The 27,434-nt window shown below is 39.1% G+C and overlaps 1 long non-coding RNA gene across 2 annotated transcripts; it reads left to right on the top strand.

The window, feature by feature from the left end:
* Positions 1-1,777: 1,777 nt before the first annotated feature.
* On the top strand, positions 1,778-4,623 carry LOC138358923 (uncharacterized). 2 transcript variants are annotated; one of them, XR_011225628.1, is made up of 2 exons: positions 1,778-1,844; positions 2,784-4,623. It is a non-coding gene; the product is annotated as an uncharacterized lncRNA (long non-coding RNA). The 2 variants fall into 2 exon arrangements; XR_011225627.1 differs by lacking the exon at positions 1,778-1,844 and adding an exon at positions 1,851-2,131.
* Positions 4,624-27,434: the final 22,811 nt, after the last annotated feature.

Consider the following 27,434-nt stretch of genomic DNA (forward strand, 5'->3'; position numbering starts at 1 on the left):
TGAAAAATAAGAACAGCTAAAAAAATGAAATGAAAAAAATAAAAAAATAAACTATACTCATGAAATGAACAGTATGGTAAACAACACAGCTCAATTTCAATGCAATGTCACACAAAATTATTAAATCGAAATGAAAATAAATTGAAATCTATGAAAATTCAAATTATCAATACAATCGGAAATATTGAAATAATATCGCAACATAATATAGTGTGGGTTGCTCTTACGTGCAACAGACGGTGCTGTTTTTCAAAAAAGGCATGGTTTTACGTGTCACAAGTGTGGCATCTATACTTATACTCACGAAATGAACGGTATGGTAAACAACATAGCTCAATTGCAATGCAATGTCACAATAACATTTAATAACAATAATAACAATAACATTTAAATATACTTTAAGATATAATCTAGAAGAAAATAAGAACATTGAAACGGTTCATGAACTCGATTTCAATAAAGGACACTATGGGGAACTTTGAAAAACAGTTAATGAGTATAATTAGACAGACTTGTTGCTAGGCAGAGGAGTAAATAATGAGATATATGGCAAATTTTGCAAAATATACGGCACACAAACATTTATACCCAAACAAAGCAAAATGCTAGGTAAGAACAAAGCAGTTGGCCCGTAGGGGAAAGGAGATACCCACAAGACTGGAATACAAGTCATTAACAAGCACACAAGTACTACACTACACAACAACCGCACTACTACCAGAACTGGACGAATCACTACCAAAACAACACATTGCACATCACTACCAAAACAACACAACACAACACAAGCATTGGCAAAGAATTATAGACCAGTTGCACTAACATCCCACATAATAAAATTATTTGAGAGTGATCAGGAGTCAGATTACTAGTTTTATAGAGACCAATGACCTCCACAATCCAGGCCAACAAGGATTTAGAGCAGTTTCTATGATCGAGCCACTGAGATCTATAAAGAATTCTGATCAAGAAAGAGATCTAGGGGTGGTTTTAGATAGAAAACTATAACCTGAGGATCATATTAAGAACATTCTGCGAGGGGCCTATGCTACACTTTTTAACTTTAGAATTGCTTTTAAATACATAGGTCAAAAAGTTTTAAAAGTTTTAAAAGTTTTTTAAACCTCTCGTGTATCATGAGTGTGTTAAAGCATCAGATGGTGCATTCAGATGATGAATATTACCTAGTTCCTTCATCTGGGAAGAATGAACACATATTGGTGCATTCGGTGAATAAAACTAACTACTGTAGTTTAATTGATCAACAGACTGTATATCATATGCAGACTGTATGTGGATCTGCGGGCCACTCCAAACAACACCCTGGTGGACCAAGCTCCACCAGGGCTAAAGCACAAAGTGATATAGATGTGATAGAGAAACTAGGTCAAATGGAGGAGTAGGTCTGTATATTAAACAGCACCTGACGTGCACAGAGCTACTAAACTCAATGTGGTGGTAGAGTGGTGGGGGGGGGGGAAACATTGCAGAAAAAAACAAAAATACAATTTGGTCAACAAAACAGCATTGTTTAAAATAGAAGACATGGGTTGTCATTTTGGGGGTAAGGTAGGTTACATTGAGTTAATTAGTTAGTACTTAGTTTTTATCTTAAACTGGTTGGGAGAGGTACAGTGTTGCTGTGCTGGTGAAAGAACACCTAAAGGTAAATTAAATAATGATTGCGAATCCACAAGAAGTTGGCATAATATCGCTAGAGATCTGCAATCAGGATGATAAACTTTCCTTAAAGAATTTGACAAACACTTGCTGATAGGGGGTCCATAGAATTACCCCAATCATCCCAAATCAGGCCAAAACTACCCAAAACGTATTAGCATTACGTAAGTAATGAAGAAATATGGTATATTTACTTACTATAATGTTGGTGCTACACGTAGAACATGATCAAACCTATTTTTTCTCTGAAATAATCTAATTTCATAACGAAATGAGACGTAAATATGTGAGAGGTGACGCCATAGGAAGTCGACGGTCCAAGCGACAATTGTGTGGAGCGACTTATCCAAGATATATGGTCGCCTGGAGAGTGTTTGCTGCCATAACAGCCTCCTGTACACAGTGATCCAGTCGTCGTATTTCATGGCTCAAATTGTCGCAAATTTAATTGGTAATATTAACAAGTAGAATGTGTATTTATAATAATATTTTTCATAAACAGCCACAAAATATTTAATATTTATTAAAAAAAAGTGTCTGGAAGTTAAATCAATTCCACATGACAATAAATTTGTTATATAGATACTAGCGTTATTCGTTGGTATGCGTTCGCTATTTAAACTACTCCAGTCCTTTTCGTTCATAGAACACCGAACCCTACACGCTCTCTGATATATTGCTTAATTAACAAATATTCACAAATAAAGATTATATTTATATATGTTATCAGAAAGGCAGATATAAAATAGTTTGTGTTAATGCATCACAGAGATTATACCTTATTAGAGAGGAAAAATATTCATATTTTAAACAAGGCTTCTTGGCCGACGCTCTCCCTTTCGATGGGAACTATGACCTTTTGAAAATCAATGTTAATTGAATCTATATATTATAAAAAACGAAGTTTTTTATGTCATCAGAAAGACATATAAGCTGCATGTTAATACTTTGGTATAAATATAACTGAAGTGAAAGTGAAGATATATGCCTTTTTATAGTTACTTGATGGCTCGCTCAGGGAGTGTGAAGGCCTGCACACAAGCCAATCAATTTTATAATTAATGTACATATATGCAAAGTAACGTCAAAGGTTTTTATTTCAGAATGAAGACAGATGTAAGAGGAATAATAAGAGGAAATGAAGATGAAGAAATGATAAAAAGAATGGCAATAGTGGATAGTAGTAACACACTTAAGAATTATTCAGTAATAAATACAAACTCGTCCTTCACCTATGATAAAGGAAAGTCAACTTGGAAGGATTCAATTTACATGAGATTAAGATTAGGATACAAATATATCTGGCAATACGGAGTTGATGTCAGTGAAAAAGATAAGGAGTGTAAATTATGTAGTATGCCGCACGCCCACACCTTAGAACATTATGTATTATAGTGTCAACTTATTGATAACTATAGAAATAAGGAAATAAGTAATGTACCACATCAAATTGTTTGTATGTGTGATAATGGTATGATAGACAGTATACTTAGGAGCTACAAAAATTTTGCCCCAAGAGTGTAACAATTGTATGCTGTACTTACTATATTAACCTGCAATGTTAAATGGGATTCTTGTAATGTTAATTGTCTATTTGTACTTACTGAATTTGTGCGCCCCTTGAGGGACTTGAAGTAGAGGGGGTAGAAATAGCCTAAGTTACTCTATCCCTTTGAGATGTATTTTTTTCTTGTCTCAATAAACATACTTGAACTTGAACTATAAATATTTTTGGCTTCCTGACCATAAAGTTACCGCCGCAGTCGAGGGTAAGAGACCGGATGTACCCCATATACAAGCCGCACTAGCTATTAGTTCATAAAAGCTGACAACTTACCCAGATAAACATTACTTCCTAATTATATATATATATGCAAATAATACAATTAAAATGTTTAAAACATGATTATATATATGTATCATGTGGACAGTTTTTAATGTAATTTTTTCTCCTGATATTCGGGTTCTTTATTATGCTTCATCTTGAGGCAAAGCCCAATACCTTACGCCATATTGATGCTCTGTCCACAGATCATTCTCTCTCTCTCTCTCTCTCAAATCATATACATTGATGGTTTCCTACACCGCCACACGGGTGCAGCTGCAAGTGCAGTTGCCTCTACCCATCAGACAGAACTATTTGCCTTGCTTGTTACACTAAAATGTGTACAAGTGTGTGTGTCTATGTATGTATTAACACGATATACTGAACGGGGTGAGAATAGCTTGAGCTACCTCATCCATTTGTGTGTATTTTACCTCAATAAACTTATTTCAATTTCAATTTCAATTCAAGTCTCCAAACTTGATGCATTAATTGTAAGTGATTTTCTACCATCCTGCATTAATTGTAAGTGATTTCTATCATGCTTAATTGCGCGCAACTCTTTAAGACACAATTGTAACATAACCGTGTCTGAAGCTAGACAGAAAACACAACATTATTAGTGATGGTAACATAAGCCATTTCATGTGAATTCCATCTTCGTTGACCTCCGAAACTTGAGGAATGGTCCAGAAAATAGCTACTAAAGTTTAAGTCAAGTGTGAAGATACTTTAGTTGATACTTAGATACTTCCAATAAGTGTAAACATAAGTGCTGACGATGCTACCTTCCTCTATTCAGACCCCAACCCAAACGCACTATATAATAATGAAAATAATAGATTTAAAAAGTCCACTCATGGATGTAAACTAACAAACTCACATCAAACATAAAAAAGACCAACTACTATTTTTGTTCGAAAGTAAATCCTGAAACCAAATTCAACTTCAGATACACAATGTTAACATTAGCAATAATGATTATGGAAAGTTCCTTGACCTATACATAGACAAGAGACTGAACTTCAGCACCCACATACAACACATATGTGGGTGTATACACACACACACACACACACACACACACACACACACACACACACACACACACACACACACACACACACGCACACACACACATACGCACACACACGGTGAGGTGGGGTGAGGTGAAGCTGGAGGAGGCAGAAGTCACACTGCAGCAAGCTCCTGGAAATATCGAATTACCTAAGTATTGGGAACAGGTTGAGGGCTATAGTGGTGTCCCAGGTTACATAAAGGTTCTGGGAAGAGTAAAAGCAAATAAAATACAATAAACAAGTAAAACTGAGTGAAAATAGCCGAGTGGAAAAGTTTGTTTTGGTCTAGAACAAAATCAAAGATGGCCGCCGCCACCACCCCCACTGAGAAGGTAGACACACCATCAGATGATGGTTTCAAAGGATTCTCAACACAAGATATAAGGAAAGGAGGTGTTCTTGGCAGGTTAGAGATAATTGAGGACATGCAAATGAAGTATGAAGAAAAAGTGCTTAAATTAGAAGAGGACAATGGAGCTCTTTGGAGTGAGCTTTGCACTCTAAAAGGGAGTATGCTTCAACAAGGTAAGATTATTACTGCATTAACAGACAAGGTAACAAATCAGGAGGAGCAAATCAAGGAACTAGTGAAAGAAAATGAGGCATGGAAAGTGAAGTGTGGTGACTTTGAAGAAATAAACAAGAAAATAGACTCATATGGTGAACAACTCCAAGCAAGCCTAAGGGCTAACATAGAGTTAGGTAAGGATCTCCAACTGGAAACTTCACTGACAACTCACATAGAGGAGGTGAATAAAGAACTAGAAAAGTATAAAGAAGAAATAAAAGCGACATATGCTCAAGTTGTAAAAGAGAAAGAGACTATCAAAGAAGTGTGTTCGGAAGTCAAAACCAGAAATGACCAACAAGAAGCAGAAATTAGGCAAGCAATTAGGAAAGAACTGGTTACCAACAGTAAACTGGTACAAAACACTGCAGATAGAACTAAGTCCATAATCATTTTTGGATGTTTAGAGAAGGAAATTTCATCTAGGGTGGACCGAGCGGCAGAAGAGATGAAAATCATAGAGAAAATAGTAGGTTTAGGAGAAGGCTCAAAGGAAAATGTCAGTGATTTTAGAAGAATAGGAAAATATGAGAAAGAAAAGAACCGCCCCTTAAGGGTGACCTTTAATGGAGTGAAAAACATGATGGAAGTGCTAAGAAATGCCAGGAAACTGCAGAGTGATGAGGTTGGCAAATCTTGGTCAATAAGACAAGACCTCTCCAAGGAAGACAGAGAAAAGCTGAAAATGAACTTAATTGAGGCAAAACGGCTAAATGGGGATAGAAATGAAGAAGACAGAAATTCTTTTTTTTACAAAGTGACAGGGACTGGAAAGCTTGTGAAATGGTACATAAAAACAAAGCAACAAGATCAGTAGTGGAAGGAGGAGTAAAGAGCAAAGGAAAAGGGAACATGTTCCTGAAAATTGTGTATACCAACATAGATGGAGTGAGGTCAAAAACTTTGGAGTTGCAAGATATAATCCAGCTTAGGGTCCCAGATATTGTTGCATTATCAGAAACGAAACTTGAAGGAAATATAATAAATGAAGTCATATTCCCAAGAGGCTACTCAGTTTGGAGACGTGACAGGAAAACTAGGAAGGGAGGAGGAGTGGCTGTACTGGTGAAAAAACACCTGAAGGTAAAAGAGTTAATATTTGAAAACCCTCGAGATATTGACATAATGGCATTGCAGGTCTGGAATCAGGATGATAACCTGATAATTGTAAATACCTACAGCCCACCAGCAAGCAACACGTGGACAAAGGAAGAACTGGATGACAAACGAGAGGGCCTCATAATGGTCATGAGAGATATTATTGTACAAGCAGATAAAGATAAATCACGACTGTTGATACTGGGGGACTTCAACTTTAGAGCAATAGACTGGGAGGCCTATGAAGCAAGAACGGAGGACTTTTGGACATGCAGATTTGTGAACCTCATTTTGGAGACATTCTTGTATCAACACATAAAGCAAGCCACAAGAATGAGGGAAGGAGATATACCGTCAGTACTGGATCTAGTATTCACCAGGAAAGAAGAAGAGATTTTTGACATCCAGTACCTTCCTCCCTTGGGAAAGAGTGATCACGTCCTGTTAGACATTAAATATGCTTTAAGATATCATCTAGAAGAAAATGGGGACATTGAAACAGTTGATAAACTCGATTTAAAGAGAGGCAACTATGGGGAACTTCGAAATTTTTTTAATGAGTGTAATTGGACAGAATTGTTGCTAGGCAGGGAAGTAAATGAAATGTATGCCAAATTTTTAAAAATATACGAGGAAGGCACACAAACATTCATACCAAAACAGAGATGCAGGACCAGAAAACAGGATTGGTTTGACAGAAATTGTGAGAGGGCAAGAGACCAAAAGACACAAAAATGGAATCGGTATAGGAAGAGGCCAAACCCCCAAACATACCAGCGATACAAAGATGCGAGAAACAATTATACAGCAGTAAGGATAGAGGCAGAAAGAAATTTTGAAAAAGGGATAGCAGATAAATGTAAAACAGAACCGGGCCTATTCTACAAATTCATAAACAACAAATTGCAGGTAAAGGATAATATCCAGAGGTTGAAAATGGGAAACAGATTCACGGAAAATGAAAGGGAAATGTGTGAAACATTAAATGAAAAGTTCCAAAGTGTGTTTGTACAAAATGAAATCTTCAGAGAACCAGACACAATAAGAATTCCAGAGAACAACATAGAGCGGATAGAGGTGTCTAGAGATGAAGTGGAAAATATGCTAAAGGAGCTCGGGAGGAACAAAGCAGCTGGCCCAGATGGCGTTTCACCATGGGTTCTGAGAGAATGTGCATCTGAGCTCAGCATTCCACTTCACCTGATCTTTCAGGCATCCCTGTGTACAGGAATCGTAGCAGACGTGTGGAAACAGGCTAACATAGTTCCAATCTACAAAAGTGGCAGCAGGGAAGACCCCCTCAATTATAGACCTGTATCATTGACAAGTGTAATAGTGAAAGTATTGGAAAAGCTAATCAAAACTAAATGGGTAGAACACCTGGAGAGAAATGATATAATATCAGACAGACAGTATGGTTTTCGATCAGGAAGATCCTGTGTATCGAATTTACTCAGTTTCTATGATCGGGCCACAGAGATATTACAGGAAAGAGATGGCTGGGTTGACTGCATCTATCTGGACCTAAAAAAGGCTTTCGACAGAGTTCCACATAAGAGGTTGTTCTGGAAACTGGAAAATATTGGAGGGGTGACAGGTAAGCTTCTATCATGGATGAAAAATTTTCTGACTGATAGAAAAATGAGGGCAGTAATCAGAGGCAATGTATCGGAATGGAGAAATGTCACAAGTGGAGTACCACAGGGTTCAGTTCTTGCACCAGTGATGTTTATTGTGTACATAAATGATCTACCAGTTGGTATACAGAATTATATGAACATGTTTGCTGATGATGCTAAGATAATAGGAAGGATAAGAAATTTAGATGATTGTCATGCCCTTCAAGAAGACCTGGACAAAATAAGTATATGGAGCACCACTTGGCAAATGGAATTTAATGTTAATAAATGTCATGTTATGGAATGTGGAATAGGAGAACATAGACCCCACACAACCTATATATTATGTGAGAAATCTTTAAAGAATTCTGATAAAGAAAGAGATCTAGGAGTGGTTCTAGATAGAAAACTATCACCTGAGGACCACATTAAGAATATTGTGCAAGGAGCCTATGCAATGCTTTCTAACTTCAGAATTGCATTTAAATACATGGATGGCGATATACTAAAGAAATTGTTCATGACTTTTGTTAGGCCAAAGCTAGAATATGCAGCTGTTGTGTGGTGCCCATATCTTAAGAAGCACATCAACAAACTGGAAAAGGTGCAAAGACATGCTACTAAGTGGCTCCCAGAACTGAAGGGCAAGAGCTACGAGGAGAGGTTAGAAGCATTAAATATGCCAAAACTAGAAGACAGAAGAAAAAGAGGTGATATGATCACTACGTACAAAATAGTAACAGGAATTGATAAAATCGACAGGGAAGACTTCCTGAGACCTGGAACTTCAAGAACAAGAGGCCATAGATTTAAACTAGCTAAACACAGATGCCGAAGAAATATAAGAAAATTCACCTTCGCAAATAGAGTGGTAGACGGTTGGAACAAGTTAAGTGAGAAGGTGGTGGAGGCCAAGACCGTCAGTAGTTTCAAAGCGTTATATGACAAAGAGTGCTGGGAAGACGGGACACCACGAGCGTAGCTCTCATCCTGTAACTACACTTAGGTAATTACACTTAGGTAATTACACACACACACACACACACGCGCACACACACGCACACACGCACACACACACACGCACACACACACACACACACACACACACGCACACACACACGCACACACACACGCACACACACACACACACACACACACACACACACACACACACACACACACACACACACACACACACACACACACCAGGAAGACATTTACAGAGAGTAGGGAATTAATTAGGTATCTGGTAGCTAGTTAAGTGGTTTGGGATTTATATCTTGAGGTACTGTATACAATGTTCACAACATAGCAATGTATAATCATTTCATTGTATACAACACATTTTGGTGAAATCCCACGGTATTCCTAGACCAGAATCATAAACATCTCTGACTTCCCACAGCAAGGCGCCGGGCACCGCGGGCTCCAGGCATGATGATTTATGTTTATTTCTCAGAGCAGTAAACAGCCTGCGGCAAAGCTACCCATATGTGTAGAGCTCAGTACTACAGATGAAGAACAACAACGTAAACATTTTTGACGTTGATTAGCTTGCTCAAACACCACTAATTTCCATAAAATAAATATAGACAAAACATTTCTGCTACAAAAATAAATGAGAGTAAGAATGCTTGTGGTCTCTTGAAGTGCAGGATAATTAAAATAAGTTTTATATTTTATAGATATAGTACTTGTTTACAGACTATATAAATCACCACGTTAATTTCAGTACAACCTAATTGTTCTTTCGGTTATTGAGATTCTGCATTTCTTGGTCCCGCTTCTCAACTCTCCAATAACTGGTATATTACAGTACTGAAATCAATGTATGTATCATTTATATTTTCGGTTTACATTACGACCGTTAATTTATAACCTTGGCGGAAACTGGGTCAAAGGCTCTTGTTGTTCATGGCTCGTCGCTGAGTCGGAACTTAAGATAAATTGGAATTGGATAAATTTGATAAAAAACCATATCAGCGTAAGCGCCCCCGAAGTGAAAGAGCAGTTTAATGCTATATAATAAATGTGTTTTGGAAATAGTAGCTGACGATTTTGTGTTGATATTGCATATCTCTTACCTAATTTGTATTATGAAATATGACATGATAGTGCGTTACAGACTTCAGTTAGGAAATAATTGGACTTGTAATGTGATTACTGATCCATCTGTATCCCAGTCATTTTACTATGTTAATTTTATGTAATTTATTCTTAAGCTTAATAACATTATTTAAATGTGCTAAATTTCCATTTATATATATATATATATATATATATATATATATATATATATATATATATATATATATATATATATATATATATATATTATGTTTCCAAATTTCTGATGATATACAACATATTGTGGTTTATAATTAAGTTCTTATTAATAGTGATCCTGCATCAAAATTAACAATGTTCAAATTCGGTTTTGTATGTTAAAATTAACTACATTTTTATGTTAATTTCTTTCTGTAAATAATGATGATAAAGTGCAATAAAGGTATGATTGAGACAATGTTAAATCGTTAAATCCTAAATATATCTTGAGTCTTATACTTGAAATATTAAATGAACATATAGTGTGTAGTGTAGTGTTTCAATTATTATTAAGAGGGAAGGGTTGGGGGTAATGGTTCATATGTCCACATTCGAATGCCCCTCTTCCCAGGACTGGGGGTGCGGGAGTGTACAATAAACTATACCCACCTCCGGCAGCAGCTTGTCGAAGGCGGAAGTGGAGTCTAGGCCGTTTGTCATGAAAATTATAGTGTGATGGCTCTTATTTTTATTATGGGTACATAATAAGATTATGCCTTTATTCTTAATTTATATTACAATGCTGGTAAAATACACTTCTTGATGAGTATGGAGTACAAATGAACTCATTGTGTACCCTATACTCACAGGATGAGTATAGGGTACACAATAAACTACCACTCACATCATGGGTATGGGTTGCACAAGAAACTATCGGAGAGCAGAGTATGGAAAGCAAAGTAAACAAAGATTCACACGATGAGAAAGGGTTCCACAATGTCCTATGACTCACAGGATGAGTATGAGGTGCATAATAAATTACCATTCATAGGATGAGTATGGGTTTCACAATAAACTAAAGGTAACAGGATGAGCATGGGTTGCACAAACTATTGGTAACAGGATGGGTATGGGTTGCACAATAAATTACTGTGCTAGGATGAGTGTGAGTAGGATATATATATAAACATATTGTGGTTTATAATTAAGTTCTTAATAGTGATCCTATCCTGCATCATAATTTACATAATATATATATATATATATATATATATATATATATATATATATATATATATATATATATATATATATATATATATATATATATATATATATATATATATATATATATAATTAGGAAGTAATGTTTATTTGGGTAAGTTGTCAGCTTATATGAACTAATAGCTAGTGTGGCTTGTATATGGGGTACATCCGGTGTCTTACCCTCGACGGTACCCTCCTTACCCTTATCCGCGGCGGTACCTTTATGGTCAGGAAGCCACGGATATTTACAATGGGGCTCGGTCAGTCAATATGATTCCTTTGACATCACTAAACTAACTCTTATGTATTCTGTTCTCGTATTGACAATTTGAATGACATCAAGAATATTTTGAATATCTTCTGATATAGATGGTGCTGTAGTTGATTGTTGTTCATGACAAGTCCAATGGGTCATTAGCATCGCTCAGATTAGTGGGAATAAATTCTTGCTGCAACAATGTGTGTTCTCAGAGCTAACTAGGGTAACTAAAATACTTATTTCCTAAATAAATACTTTAATTGTAAATATTTGAAAATATATGGTATGTATCAGAATTTCTGACGATATAAAACATATTGTGGTTTATAATTAAGTTCTTAATAGTGATCCTATCCTGCATCATAATTTACATAATATCTACTTCTGTTTTGTGTATTAAAATGACTACTTTTTATGTTAATTTCTTTCTGTAAATGATGATGATGATGATAAAGATCAGTAAATGTAAGTAAGAACATAAGAATGAAGGTAACTGCAAAAGACTTATTGGCCCATACGAGGCAGCTCCTCGTATGGAGCTGCCTTTGATAAGTAATTACCAAAGAAGGCACCAAGCCGGGAAGGCTGTGTAGCACAATCAAATAAGTCAACTGCTCCTGAAGAGGACGGTATTACTTACAGTTTACTGAGATTAGTCTCACAAGTACCAGGTAATCCACTTTTAGTGTTGTACAGAATGAGTTTAAGTGAAGGAGTATTACCTGATGATTGGACAGTGTCATTGTTCCCATCCCCAAAGCACACTCAGATAATTATAGACCCATATCTCTACCATAATTTTGTCTATTAGCACAGTTTTCGGCGTGAATGCATTTTGGTTCTACAAGGTAGCCAACTCCATCAAAATATTAAATATGTACCCAACTCAATTAACGATTAATCAACCAATTACTCCATGGGATAACTTGGATCTAGCAGTTGATTTTGTAAATGCACCCAAGAAAGATAATGTACACTCTACATTATTAAAACAGTTAACACTGTGAAGCATCACTGAAAGTACTCAGAGTATGGGTAACGATGTGTATCAGTGCTATACCGACGGTTCTGTAGAAGAAGGTGGACGATGTACCGGATGTGCATGTAATATATTTGAACAATCTTCTCTCTTACATACATGAATGAAGCGCTATGCTAAACTGTGTAATTACTATTTGAGTACTGGAACACTTGATGATATATTGAACTTGTACCCTAGATTGACGATGTAACGTATCAATTATACAATGAATGTATGTGATGTAACTCTATAACCTGAGCTTGTGAAAGCACCTTAATCACCTTCAGTGATTAAGTGCTTAATTGCACACTAGTTTCTCTATCAGTTATCTCACCTTGTCAGAGTAAAAGAGACAAATATATGTGTATGTATGTGTTCAGAATTCAATTTCACCTTTGTAAATGCACGTTAATGACACTATGTAAAAGACACATCGAACACTTTATGTAGGGCATCCGTAAATCTGTGTATTTATGTATTTACGTATGTAGCTTAGCCTAGCATTTTAAAAACACTACAATCACCTTATGTGGTTGATTGTTCAATAAATCCCTGAACTATATGTTTAACAAATCTCTAACTCTATCAATGGAGTTAGTTTAGTTCTTATATTATGCACCATATACCCATCTTGTGGGCGGTAGTGGAAAGGGTTAGAGTCCATGGCGGACTGAAGAAAATGTATATATGATGGTTAGCATTGTTAATGTGTGGCCACGTCTGTGGTAGAAAATAATACAAAAAAATCAAATAAAGGTATTATTGAAACTTTATACGAAAACATTAAATCCTAAATATATCTTTAATATTATACTTGAAATATGGTATACTTTGCTCTCTCCATCGTACTTCTGCACCTGCTGGCAAGTGGTTCGGTGCAGTGTGCAGGTGATGTTCATTACTGGGTGAGCTGGCAAGTGGTGCTCACCTGCCAGCTCACCTTACGAAAATTTGGTTTTTAATACACTTACACATTTATTGGGTCTTTCCTTCACCTTCATTCAAGCACTAGGGTATTACAGTAAGTGTTTTAATTATAATATTTATTAACGTTATTATTTTTAATTTTTATTATTATTAGTATTATTATTAACAGGAGAGGATCGAGTGTGTGTGTGTGTGGGGGGGGGGGGGGGGGAATAATGGTACACATGTCCACATCCCAATGCCCGCCCTTCCAGGACTGGGGGTGCGGGGGTGTACAATAAACTATACCCACATCCGGCGGCAGCTTGTCGAAGGCGGAAGTGTAGCCTAGAGAATTTGTCATGATAATTAGTGATGACTCTTATTTTGATTATGGGTCTGTAATCCAGTTAAGCTTTTATTCTTAATTTATATTACAATGCTGGTAAAATACACTTCTTGATGATGAGTATGGAGTACAAATGAACTCATTGTGTACCCAAGTTCAAGTTCAAGTATGTTTATTGAGATAAGCAATAAATAAATCTCAAAGGGATAGAGTAGCTTAGGCTATTTCAACCCCCCTCTAATTCAAGTCCCTCAAGGGGCGCACAAATACTGTGACTACAAATAGACAAATAACATTACAAGAATCCAAACAAGAATTGTGAACCCTATACTCACAGGATGAATATAGGGTACACAATAAACTACCACTCACATCATGGGTATGGGTTGCACAAGAAACTATCGCGCAGAGGATGAATATGGAGAGCAAAGTAAACAAAGATTCACACGATGAGAAAGGGTTGCGCAATGTCCTATGACTCACAGAATGAGTATTAGCTGCACAATAAACTACAGGTCACAGGATAAGTATGGGTTGCACAATAAATTACAGGTCACAGGATGGGTATGGGCTGCACAAACTACCGGTAACAGGATGAGTATGGGATGCACAATAAATTACGGGTCACAGGATGAGTATGGGTTGCACAAACTACTGGTAACAAGATGAGTATGGGATGCACAATAAATTACCGCACAGAGGATGAGTATAGGGTGCACAAACTGGTTGGGTAAATGGAAATGGTTGGGTACATTTCCTTTCACCTAATGCGACTATTCATGTGTCCGGACTTTCAATTCAGTTATATTTATGCCAAAGTATTAACATGCAGCTTATATTTATGTCTTTATGATGACATAGAAAACTTCGTTTATTACAATATCTAGATTAAATTAACATTGATCTTCGGAAGGTCATAGTTCCCATATCGGTAAGGAGAGCGTCGGCCATGAAGCCTTGTTTAAAGTATGAATATTTTTCCTCTCTAATAAGGTATAATCTCTGTGATGGATTCACAAAAACTATTTTATATCTGCCTTTCTGATAACATATACAAATATAATCTTTATTTGTGAATATTTGTTAATTAAGCAATATATCAGAGGGCGTGTAGGGTTCGGTGTTCAATGAACGAAAAGGACTGGATCACTGTGTACAGGAGGCTGATATGGCAGCAAACACTCTCCTGGCGACCATATTTCTTGGATAAGTCGCTCCACACAATTGTCGCTTGGACCGTCGACTTCCTATGGCGTCACCTCTCACATATTTACGTCTCATTTCGTTATGAAATTAGATTATTTCAGAGAAAAAATAGGTTTGATCATGTTCTACGTGTAGCACCAACATTATAGTAAGTAAATATACCATATTTCTTCATTACTTGCGTAATGCTAATACGTTTTGGGTAGTTTTGGCCTGATTTGGGTGATTGGGGTAATTCTATGGACCGCTGATAGGACATGAAGTAAATGAAATGTATGTCAAGTTTTGTGAAATATATGATAAAAGCACAACAAAATTTGTACCAAAGGAGAGATGCAGAACTAGGAAAAGGGGTTTGTTCAACAGAAATTGCGAGAGGGCCTGAGACCCAAACACACACAAATGGAATCAATATATAGCAAGAGGCCAAACCCCCAAACATACAAGCGATGCAAAGATGCGAGAAACAGCAGCAGCATTAAGGAGAGGGACTTAAGGACCATAAATAAAGTGTGAAAATAAACTCGAGTAAATTTTTTTAACTACTCTCGACAGTGAAGAAAAACAAATATTCAGACGATTTGTGTTAGAATCATTAATCTTACACTTTCGGTCATATTCAACAACACAAATACATACACACACATTCCTGTTGCTGTAGCAAGTGAAGAATTACACACACAGATCACAATAACGTGATGCATCAAATGAACAAATCCACAAGGGCCGTGACGAGGATTCGAACCTGCGTCCGGGAGCATCCCAGACACTGCCTTAATCGACTGAGCTACAACAGGGTAAAAGGGTTGAAACCGAAGTTCTACTGAACTTACTGGATCCCATAGCCTCTCCGAGGCACAAACCAGGCTTTTACACAACCCCCCCCCCCCCCCCCCCCTGCACCCGAGCTATGTCAACAGGCCGTTCTCCCTCTTCGCCCTTCCGAATGCACCATATCAGTAAATTTTTTAATAATCTTTTAAAAATAGTAAATGCCACTATTTTTGCAAAATTATTACGAGATCTATTATTCTATAGAATAATGCATATAAATGCATATATGCATATAAATACAAAACATAAATACAAAACAAGTAAATGTAAATAATTTTACCTTGCACCTAGATCCACCAAGCCTGTATGGCGCGCGTTTCAGTACTTCGGAAATCTAGAACTATCTTGAATCTCTAATCTGCAATGAAACAATACATATTATTGCACTTACCAAAACATGGATGAATGTAGAAAATACAGAACTATTAGCTGAATATCAAATAAATGGATTTAATCTATTTCACACAGATAGATATATTACACCGTGTATATTAGGTAATACCTAACATACACGCCTCCACACACACTACATTTGAAATGTAGTCTCAAAAAGACTACATTTCAACAGCAAAGATTACTCCATAAAAAAATAATTAAATTATTGACCAACATGAGAGAGGGTTAGCCAACATGAGAGGGTTGTGTTGATTGCCTGAAAATATTTAAATTGTGTAATGTATTGAATGGCATTTTTCAAGTTACAACATTTTTTAAATTACTGAACTAGGTTCTAGGCTTTGCTAGGCTTAATTCAATTATTACAGATAAGCCTAACCTAGCCTAGAACCCAGTGGGTTTTCTTCCTATTGGGGAGTGTTGTACATGCCTCGCCTCCACATACACACTAGCACAGCCAGGCCTCGCCTCCACATACACACTAGCACAGCCAGGCCTCGCCTCCACATACACACTAGCACAGCCAGGCCTCGCCTTCACATACACACTTGCACAGCCAGGCCTCGCCTCCACATACACACTAGCACAGCCAGGCCTCGCCTCCACATACACCAGCACTGCCAGGCCTCGCCTCCACATACACCAGCACTGCCAGGCCTCGCCTCCACATACACACTAGCACAGCCAGGCCTCGCCTCCACATACACACTAGCACAGCCAGGCCTCGCCTCCACATACACACTAGCACAGCCAGGCCTCGCCTCCACATACACACTAGCACAGCCAGGCCTCGCCTCCACATACACACTAGCACAGCCAGGCCTCGCCTCCACATACACCAGCACTGCCAGGCCTCGCCTCCACATACACCAGCACTGCCAGGCCTCGCCTCCACATACACACTAGCACAGCCAGGCCTCGCCTCCACATACACACTAGCACAGCCAGGCCTCGCCTCCACATACACCAGCACTGCCAGGCCTCGCCTCGCCTCCACATACACCAGCACTGCCAGGCCTCGCCTCCACATTTAAACCAACCAAGCCCACAAATACGTTAACATGGACCAGCATTACACCGTCTAACATACTCTGTCAGATGTAACAACTAAATTTGTGAATTCAAGACCAAATCTATTGTATAACACAGTGTTAGTACGAGAAAAACATTACTTACATTCGAAGCCGTGTTTTAAAATGGCGGCGGTCTTGTACTGACGCTCCAAACTGTGTGTTCGTTTGCGTATGATGAACGTGTGACAATTTACTACAACAATTATTTAATTATTCTTATTCTTTATTTTAATATTTTTAGGGTACATGAAATTTCAAACTTATTTGCACACAATAATATAATTGCATTGTCATAACCTTTATATATTACGGAAAATACGATGACATGAACGAAGTCAAAGTGAAGTTGAAGTCAAAGTCATTCGCCGAATGTATTAGTCATTTTTTTTCTCCCAAACGATAGGGGTAACAAATCCACAGAGAATATAAGTGTACAGTAAAGTCAATTTTATTCAGGAAAGTACATACATAGTTGATTTACAAACATAATGTTGGATTTATAGATAGAGCTAGTGCATACAATACCTAAAGCCACTATAGTAGGCATATAGCATTTCAGGCAACCGGGCAGTATATATGGACCCCTTACTCAAATCTCTGAATATGTTAGATATTAAGTCCCTGCACATACTCTCATGTGTATTTTATATATATAAAACGCTGCACTGTAATGTCAATCCTGACCTTAAAAGCTTCCTAGAAGGTTGTAACAGATCCCATGAGCACCACACCAGAAACAAATACCTATTTGATATTCCAAGAGTACGACTTAGTCAAACTAGAAATGCTTTACAAATCAAGAGACCTCGAATGTGGAATGACCTTCCCAATTATGTTAAAAACTGTACCTCTCCCAACCAGTTTAAGATAAATAAAGATAAATTTATAAGTTAAGAAAAATTCCACAAATCAACAACCCTGTTACTGACCCTGTATTTACCCAAGTCTTTCCTAAATCTAAACTTATCCAATTTATACCCATTGTTTCGTGTTCTATCTTGTGTTGACAATTTTAATACCCTATTAATATCCCCTTTGTTATATCTATTCAGGAAATTGTGGTTGATCTCGAACCCATTGATAATGTGACGACTTATACAGAATTTTGTAACTATATCATCAAGATTGTAACCAGCTTAGCTAAATGTAGTGTGGGGTTCAGTCCCTAAGCCCATATATGTGCCTCTCTAACCATTTAGGTTACAGGGCAAAAACATAAAAACAAAGGTAACTGCAGAAGGCCTATTGGCCCATACCAGGCAGCTCCTATCTATAACAGATAAACACTAAGTACTACCTAATTAACTCAATGTAACCTACCAACCTAACCCCCTATCCACCTAACCTATCCACCGCTGCCCACTGGATGGGGGGCGGTGTGCAGGACAAACATATAAATTTTGATACTAGCTCTCCACATATGTCAGTTGCTTAACACTTTAGTGCGCGCGGCGTTCTGGGCGCTCAAGCGTAAACACAAAAAAGTTTATAATCTTTTCACGCTCCTAACCTCAATTCTCAAGCTACGTTTTTCATTTTGGTATCAATGCGTTGGCAATAAAATTCTCTACAAGATCATATGCATAAAATGTCACCGAAGCATTTGGTATCCCACCACGAAGTAAATAAACACGAAGATGACTCGCCGTGACACCCAAACAGGAAGTAAATGTTCATACTCTTTCGTTTGTTGCCAGCCTCACAGTCATCCTACAGCGCTCATTTTGATATCACTGAACTCGCAATAAAATTCCCCACCCAGACATATGCCTATCAATGTCTAATTATGGTATCGGGTGACCCGCACGAGTGTGGGAACTGGGTGAAGCGTTAGCCGTGATTTCAGCAGGGACGACACTGTTGGGATGCAGTGCTTTGAATGTTTATACTTATTTAACTCTCCTGACATTATTTCTGAAGCTACGTATTTCATTTTTATAGCAATGTGTTCGCAATAGAAAGTTCTATAAGAACATGGGTAGAGTTGGCCAACACAGCGTCAAATAAATTTGCGGCGAATAAAATCTTACGCGTGTTTGTACCCGTGAGCGTCAAAAGTTTTTACTTTGCTCATGTTTTTCAAGTTTATACTTGTTTCACACCGTTTTTTTTTGTATAGTGTTCGGAATAAAATTCCCTACACAGACATATGCATATCAAATACAATTCCTTGGAATTCACAGCTGTAGAGATGACGGAAAACACACAACCGGAACCCGCTCTTGACACTCCAACTCAAACCCGCAACACCCACAAAAAAAGTTTCTCTTGTTTCATGTATACTTACTTTAGTTTTCGTGCTACAGTTCTCATTTAGGTATCAAAATATTCCTAAGAAAATAGACTACAATACTGAAACAATCTAAGACAATTATGTGTACTTACCAAAGCAAAGACGATTGTAGTAAAATAAGTTGAGCATTTTATCTCCACTCCACCTCCTTCAGGTACTGATTCCTGAAGTTGCTCAACAGATGTTCCTAGGTGGAGTGAAGCTGATGTAGGTGGTTATTTCTTGTCCACCCAATACACCCTTTTCCTGTGATAAGTGGTGTAACAAGGTATGACGCAAAGTGGAACATCGCATGTCTTGCACGCTATACCAGTTTCCTTCCTGATACCCGACTTTGAACACACTTCACACCTGCGACGTTTGGGGATTTTTACCAGCTCATGTTTCAATTTATAGTTCAGGCGAGTCTCTGCTATAACAACACGTCGCTGTTGTCTCTTGGTTGGCAATAAACTACTGTCTGAATCGTCGCTCTCACTATTGTTTTCAAACACTAATGTGGAATATGAATTATCTTCATCAGATTCAGCTTCAGCACTAGGTGTAGACGTGAAGAGAGGGCGCCTCACACCCGACGGGCCAGGTGTTGACGGGTCAGCAGCAGGATACACAGGACCAGTGTCATGATTTATGTCTGGAGCATGAACTAGATGTGGAGATGGTGTAGTTGTTGCAGGCCACTCTGCCTTGTCAAATTTCAATAAAGACCAAATAGCAACTTCATGGAACTAGAGCAGAGTTAGTTTCCTTCGATCATCTGTGTTGGCCTTGTACAATGCATGTACAATGCATTGAGTAAAGACCAAATAGCAACTTCATGGAACTAGAGCAGAGTTAGTTTCCTTCGATCATCTGTGTTGGCCTTGTACAATGCAACCACAAGTTGACATTGAATGTGAATTAACAATGAGACAAGTAAGATTTATACTAATACATTTATACTAACTCTGTTGAGCGTTGACCATTTATACATCAAATCTGTTGATGTGAGCACTTTAGTTTAGTCTGCCGTTTAAAGAAAAAAAGAGCATATCAATGGTATATCACAGAAAACGAATTTATCATAAACTCATGTATTTGTCTTATCATATTGAACTGCATTCATATTTTTAATATATAACAATATGAATATACAAATTTCTGTAAATCCCCTACCTTGTTGGAATCTGTGGAAATGAATGAGCAAATGTGCTGGCTGAAGGCGCTGAAGGAAACCACATTGGTTTCATTTTGGATACAAATGTCCATGGAAATTCAAAATGGAAACTAATTATATAGTTGAACCTGCAGAGACGAGTTTAAGAATCTGTGTTGAGAGTGATGGACACAGCCTTCACAATTATACTTCAGAGAATGTAAACATCTAAGAGTCATTAGAAATATGTGTAGAATAATAAACCCTACATTGTTTGAGTTAGGGAAAACACCATTTGTGATATATAGATACTATAGCTGTTCCTAAAGATTCACCCTTTTTTGCACCAGCAAGATAACATATAAGATTTTAAGAGTTGACGAATGTTAGTATTCTTGTTTGATAAACTGTGAACTTGAGACATAGTTAATAAGAACATATTAACACAACAAAATGTTTTCATAATCTTTAACACCACTTTCCAGCAACTTATATAATTTATATAAATTATTTTAGAGAATAATACATAAATTATATATTTAAACATGATATAGTGTTTAGTGGAATGTATAAGGAGTCAAATTGTGTTAAAAAGAGCAATTTTTAGAAAATTTGGAAAAATACTTTTTTCTGTTCAAATTATAACTAAATGGATTTTAAAGGTTTCACTCAGCCAATATATATCATTCACAATTTATTAATGAATTTTACAAAAAAACACCATAAATTTTATATTTAAACATGTAAAAACTATTTGTTTTACATTTGGAAGAAAATAATTGTAGAAAAACAATTTATAATTAAACCTTTGTGTTTGGATTTTTTGAGTAAAAGTTTCTCAAAGGCTTTCCTGCACCATTCTCAATGCAAATCATTCCCACACCTATGGCAAGAGATAGGCGAACGTTGTGTAGATGATTTGTGTTTGCTGGGAAGTGGAACAATTTTTTGTTCAGTAATTCTTTTTAGTATTCTGGGGTTGCATTTAATCGTCAAGCTGTTGTCGCGGGGGAGGATACTGCTTGACAGTCTTTATGAGAGTGTCCAGCTGCTGGACACCTTTTTTGACCAGATGAGTGGCAGTGTTAATGGCTTCGGGGTGGCCACTACAAGATTCAGGGACTCTTAAAGCTCTTCTAAGGTCGTTGGTTGCTTCACATTTCAGAAGATAGTGAAGTATTGGCTTTTCTGTGACAGTCTGACAGAAGATGCACTCTCTCTGTCGTGGTTCACCAGTCTCCCAGTTGCATCTGTAACCTAGACGTAGTCTAGGTAACCTAACTGCTATTTCCCTTTAGATTTCCTTTTGGGATATTTAACCTTTCTAATTTGGTTGCCTGTAGATACCATGTTACGGCCACTATAGGGTCACAACAGGGTTCTTTGATGGTAGAACCAAAATGGTAGTATCCGACCTCAAGTCGGTAGTACGCTTTCAAGAAAGTGGCTATGTAGTGCATAAAAAAAAGGGGATAAACAAAACACTGTTCCTTTCGTCAATGTATTAAATATATTTCCACTACCGTTAAGTATATAGATGTACACCGTCACCATAAATAATATATAAAGAACAGATAGGCTATTACTACACCTATGTACAATCCTTTCGCTCAAGATATCAAACGTGCTCACGTGCAGAGTTCATCAATCCCCAGTATTTCTTCACTGTCCAGTAGCGTATCTAATCTTACTGGGAAGAACAGCGGTGAGTTCACCTATACGTGGGCCAGCCCACTGACAGTGTCATGAGGTGCCTGTACCCCAACAACTGCTCTCTAGCTACTCGCTGGCAGAGTACCTCAGCCACATGAGCGGGGGTCACAAACCAATACAGGGATAGCGATTTCCTGGCAACAGTCTCTAGCGAGCAGCTAGCAGCACTACTTAACAGGCACCTCTCTGTCGTCAGTCTCTCCCCTAAGCCAGTCCCGAAGGTACGCCGATCTTTTCAACACTAAAGCACTAACAGCTACCACACTGCTTCGTCGGCGGCGGCTTACTTGGTCGTTTCCAGGCCATGTAGGGAGACTCTGGACTACCCTCTCCAGTGACGCTGCCCCCAGACGTCACCTCTGTGGACACAAAAACGTCATCAATGACCTAGCCGACACTGGAGAACTCGGAAATACTACTAACCAACTGGGGAGTTGACATTGTGCTCTGCAGTACACACTAGGTGGCGCTGGTCGTGATGGGTCACCTCACCACAGGTCACTCACAACGACCGTTCTGGCTGACCAAGGCAGGAATCTTTAGCCAGTTGCAAATTTTAGATAGCCATCACCAGATGGCCTTTCTACTGCTTCGGCCAGATCGTCCACAATCTTGAGATGATCGTAGTTCATACCTGTCGCCAAGTCGTTGGCTAGTACTACATCTATTCCATTCCAGCTATAGGCAGGGTATCAACTACTGCCAATGCACATGTGCCACTGAAGTAGGGCGAGTCTAGGTGTACTTGCACTAAAGGGGGCAACGTACCGTGTCGAAGGAAACCCAACTAGAACAGCCCTTTGTATCCCATCCATACTCACTCCCTCGAGTAATGAGTCTCTCACGATCAGGGACTGGGCTGCTCCACTATCTCTAAGCACTACAACCGATCTACCAGAATGATCACTCACTACATACCCCCAAAAGTGTGAGGGGCAAAGAATCCTGGTCCTTCTCTACTCGTCATTAGAGACTGGGTTCCCACTGGTGGTGTCCCACAACCCATCAGCATTACTTCTCTGTGTGCGTCGGTACCCTCTTAGTGCAAGAACACCTTGACTCGCCCTACGTCAGTGAGATACGCTGAAGTATTGCAGAAGGAGAACCTTCAGCTACTCTCTGGTGTAGATAGGCTTTGTTGAGGTGTGAGAGTGTTTTGGTGATGATGTTTTTTACGTTCTCTAGGCTGGGTTGAATTGTTTTATGTATCACTGGATGACGAATTGCCAATTTAGCAATTTCATCAGCTTTCTCATTTAATGGGACTCCAACATGGGATATGATCCAGCTTAAGGTTATGTTGAGTCCTTTGCCTTAAGCGACTGCTCCAAGATACAGAATGGTGGTAAATATTTCCACGTTATCTTTCCACTGTTTTTGTTCTAATATTTGAAGTGCAGCTTTTGAGTCTGTGTGTATGATTGCATTTTGAGTGTTTTGTGCAATCACAAATGCGAATGCCTGTTGTATGGCAAACAGCTCAGTTTGAGTTGATGATATTAGTCCTCCCAGCCTCCAATATGCCTGTACGCTGGCCGTGCAAAGAGCAGCGCCAGCACTCTCATATTCTGTGTCAACCGATCCGTCTGTGAAGATGTGGGTGGTTCCTGCTACTGCAATGCTATACATTTGCTTTTCTATTATGCGCCTTAGGATTGTCGGATCATAGGCAGCCTTTTTCATTGGGAGACTTTCTATTACTATTTTGGAAGTAGGCTCTTCCCACAGTGCGGAAAAAGTGTAATTTGGGTGTGGATGATCACCCTCTCTATCAAGAATCATGTTTTTTAAATGTAGCATGTTATCTTGAGATCTTGAGATGATTTCAGGGCTTTTTAGTGTCCCCGCGGCCCGGTCCTCGACCAGGCCTCCACTGCCGAGAAGCAGCCCGTGACAGCTGACTAACACCCAGGTACCTATTTTACTGCTAGGTAACAGGGGCATAGGGTGAAAGAAACTCTGCCCATTGTTTCTCGCCGGCGCCTGGGATCGAACCCAAGACCACAGGATCACAAGTCCAGCGTGCTGTCCGCTCGGCCGACCAGCTCCCTAAACCTGGATCCGGGAGGGAAGCCGGTTCCCTCCCTGGTATGTTTAGAACATTTCCTGCTCTTGCAGCCATTGTTTGCAGTTTCAGCCATTGTTTGCAGTTGCTCTTGCAGTTTCTATTGTTTTGGCCAAGTCCAACCACCAAGGACTGCTGTACTAGGATTGGCTCTGGAGAAATATTTATCTAACTGATAATTGTAGCTGTTCTTTGTGATATTCTTTCTTGTAGAGAGGGCAAATCCGTTTCCAGTCTTAGAGTTTCAAGCCTGGACCACATGGGGGCTCCCAGTACGGCTCACATAGCATTATTTTGGGCCACTTCAAGCTTTTTCCACTGTTGGTGTGATAGACTTGTGAGTTCAGGTGCGGCATAGTCGATCACTGCTCTGACTGCCTCTACATAGTATGTGCAAAGGACTTGAGGGATTGGCTCCTCCAGAGAGGGAGGTTAGCGGCCTGAGGATTGCCGTCAGGGCCGCAGTTCGCTCTCTCAAGTAAGTGACCTCAGCATTAAAATTCATGTGTGTGTCCAGGATTATTCCTAGATACTAATAGGTGTCCACCCACTCAATTTATTGACCCTGTACTGTGAGTTGGATGTTGGGCTTCGCTATTTTTATAGGCATGGCTTTTGTCTTTGAGGGGTTGAGTTTGATACCAATCTGTTTTGCTTCTTTACTGATGCCGTCTAAGCATTTGGGTGCAAGGTGCGCAGCATCCCTTCCTTTTATTCAGTATTCTAAGGTTGCATTTAACCATCAAGCTGTTATCGCGGGGGAGGATACTGCTTCACAGTCTTTATGAGGAGGTCCACCTGCTGGACACCTTTGTTGACCAGGAGAGTGGCTGTGTTGATTGCTTCAGGGTGGCCACTGCATGATTCAGGAACTCTTAAAGCTCTTCTAAGGTCGTTGGTTGCTTCACATTCCAGAAGATAGTGAAGTAATGACTTTTCTGTGACAGTTTGGCAGAAGATGCACTCTCTCTGTCGGGGTTCACCAATCTCCCAGTTGCATCTGTAACCTAGACGTAGTCTATATAACCTAACTGCTATTTCCCTGTGGATTCCACTAGGGAAATTTAACCTTTCTAATTTGGTGCCCTGAAGATACCATGTTGCAGATGGCGAACCTTCAGCTATTCTCTGGTGTAGGTAGGCTTTGTTGAGGTATGAGAGTTTTTTGGTGATGATGTTTTTTATGTTCTCTAGGCTGATGATGATGATGATGATGATGAAGATTAAGCCACCCAAAAGGTAGCACGGGCATGAATAGCCCGTAGGTGGTGGCCATTTTAAGCCATTACCAATATCAAGAGCTGATACTGGAGATCTGTGGAGGTGCGAATGCACCCTGCATGATTGGAGATGTCTCCCTTGTGAATGTGTTAAGATGAAGATGAAGCCACCCAAAAGGTGGCACGGGCATGAATAGCTCGTAAGTGGTGGCCCTTTTGAGCCATCACCAGTATCAATAGATGATACTGGAGATCTGTGGAGGTGCGACTGCACCCAGCGTGACTGGAGATGTCTCCCGTGTTTTAAACAGATGACAAAGATGAAGATGAAGCCACCCAAAAGGTGGCTCGGGCATGAATAGCCCGTAAGAGGTGGCCCTTTTGAGCCATCACCAGTATCAATAGATGAATACTGGAGATCTGTGGAGGTGCAACTGCACTCTGCGTGACGGGAGATGTCTCCCTTGTTACTGGTGGCTGTGTTCTCTAGGCTGGGTTGAATTGTTTTATGTATCACTGGATGACGCGTTGCCAATTTAGCAATTTCATCAGCTTTTTCATTTAATGGGATTCCAACATGGGATGGGATCCAGTTTAAGGTTAGGTTGAGTCCTTTGCCTTTAGCTACTGCTCCAAGATACAAAATGGTGGTAATTATTTCCACGTTATCTTTCTACTGTTTTTGTCCTAGTATTTGAAGTGCAGCTTTTGAGTCTGTGTGTATGATTGCATTTTGAGTGTTTTGTGCAATCACATATGCGAATACCTGTTGTATGGCAAACAGCTCAGTTTGGGTTGATGATACTAGTCCCCCCAGTCTCCAATATGCCTGTACGCTGGTCGTGCAAAGAGCAGCGCCAGCACTGTCATATTCTGTGTCCACCGATCCGTCTGTGAAGATGTGGGTGGCTCCTGCTACTGCTATGCTATACATTTGCTCTTCTATTACGCGCCTTAGGATTGTCGGGTCATACGCAACCTTTTTCATTGGGAGACTTTCTATTACTATTTTGAAAGTAGGTTCTTCCCACGGTGCGGAAGGAATGTAATTTCGGTGTGGATGATCACCCTCTCTATCAAGAATCATGCTTTTTAAATGTAGTCTGTTTAGGACTTTTCCTGCTCTTGCAGCCCAAGAGATTCCGTTGTTTTGGCCTAGTCCAACCACCAAGGCCTGCCATACTGGGATTGGATCAGAAGAAATAATTATCTTACTGATAATTGTAGCTGTCCTTTGTGATATTCTTTCCTGTAGAGAGGGCAAACCCGTCTCCAGTGTGAGTTTCAAGCCTGGTCCACATGGGGGCTCCCAGTGCGGCTCTTATAGCATTGTTTTGGGCAACTTCAAGCTTTTTCCACTGTTGGTGTGATAGATTTGTGTGTGCAGGTGCGGCATAATCGATCACAGATCCGACTGCCTGTACATAGTATGTACGAAGGACTTGCAGATTGGCTCCTCCAGAAAGGGAGGTTAGCGACCTGAGGATTGCCGTCCGGGCCGCAGTTCGCTCTCTCAAGTAAGTGACCTCAGCATTAAAATTCATGTGCGTGTCTAGGATTATTCCTAGATACTGATAGGTGTCGACCCATTCAATTGGTTGACCCTGTAATGTGAGTTGGATGTTGGGCTTCGCTATTTTTATGGACATGGCCTTTGACTTTGAGGGGTTGAGTTTGATCCCAATCTGTTTTGCCTCTTTACAGATGCTGTCTAAGCACTTTGGTGCAAGGCGCGCCGCATCCATTCCTTTTATGATGATGAGAAAGTCGTCCGCGTAGTTTA

This window comes from Procambarus clarkii, chromosome 8 (assembly GCF_040958095.1).
Source record: "Procambarus clarkii isolate CNS0578487 chromosome 8, FALCON_Pclarkii_2.0, whole genome shotgun sequence".
NCBI lineage: Eukaryota > Metazoa > Arthropoda > Malacostraca > Decapoda > Cambaridae > Procambarus > Procambarus clarkii.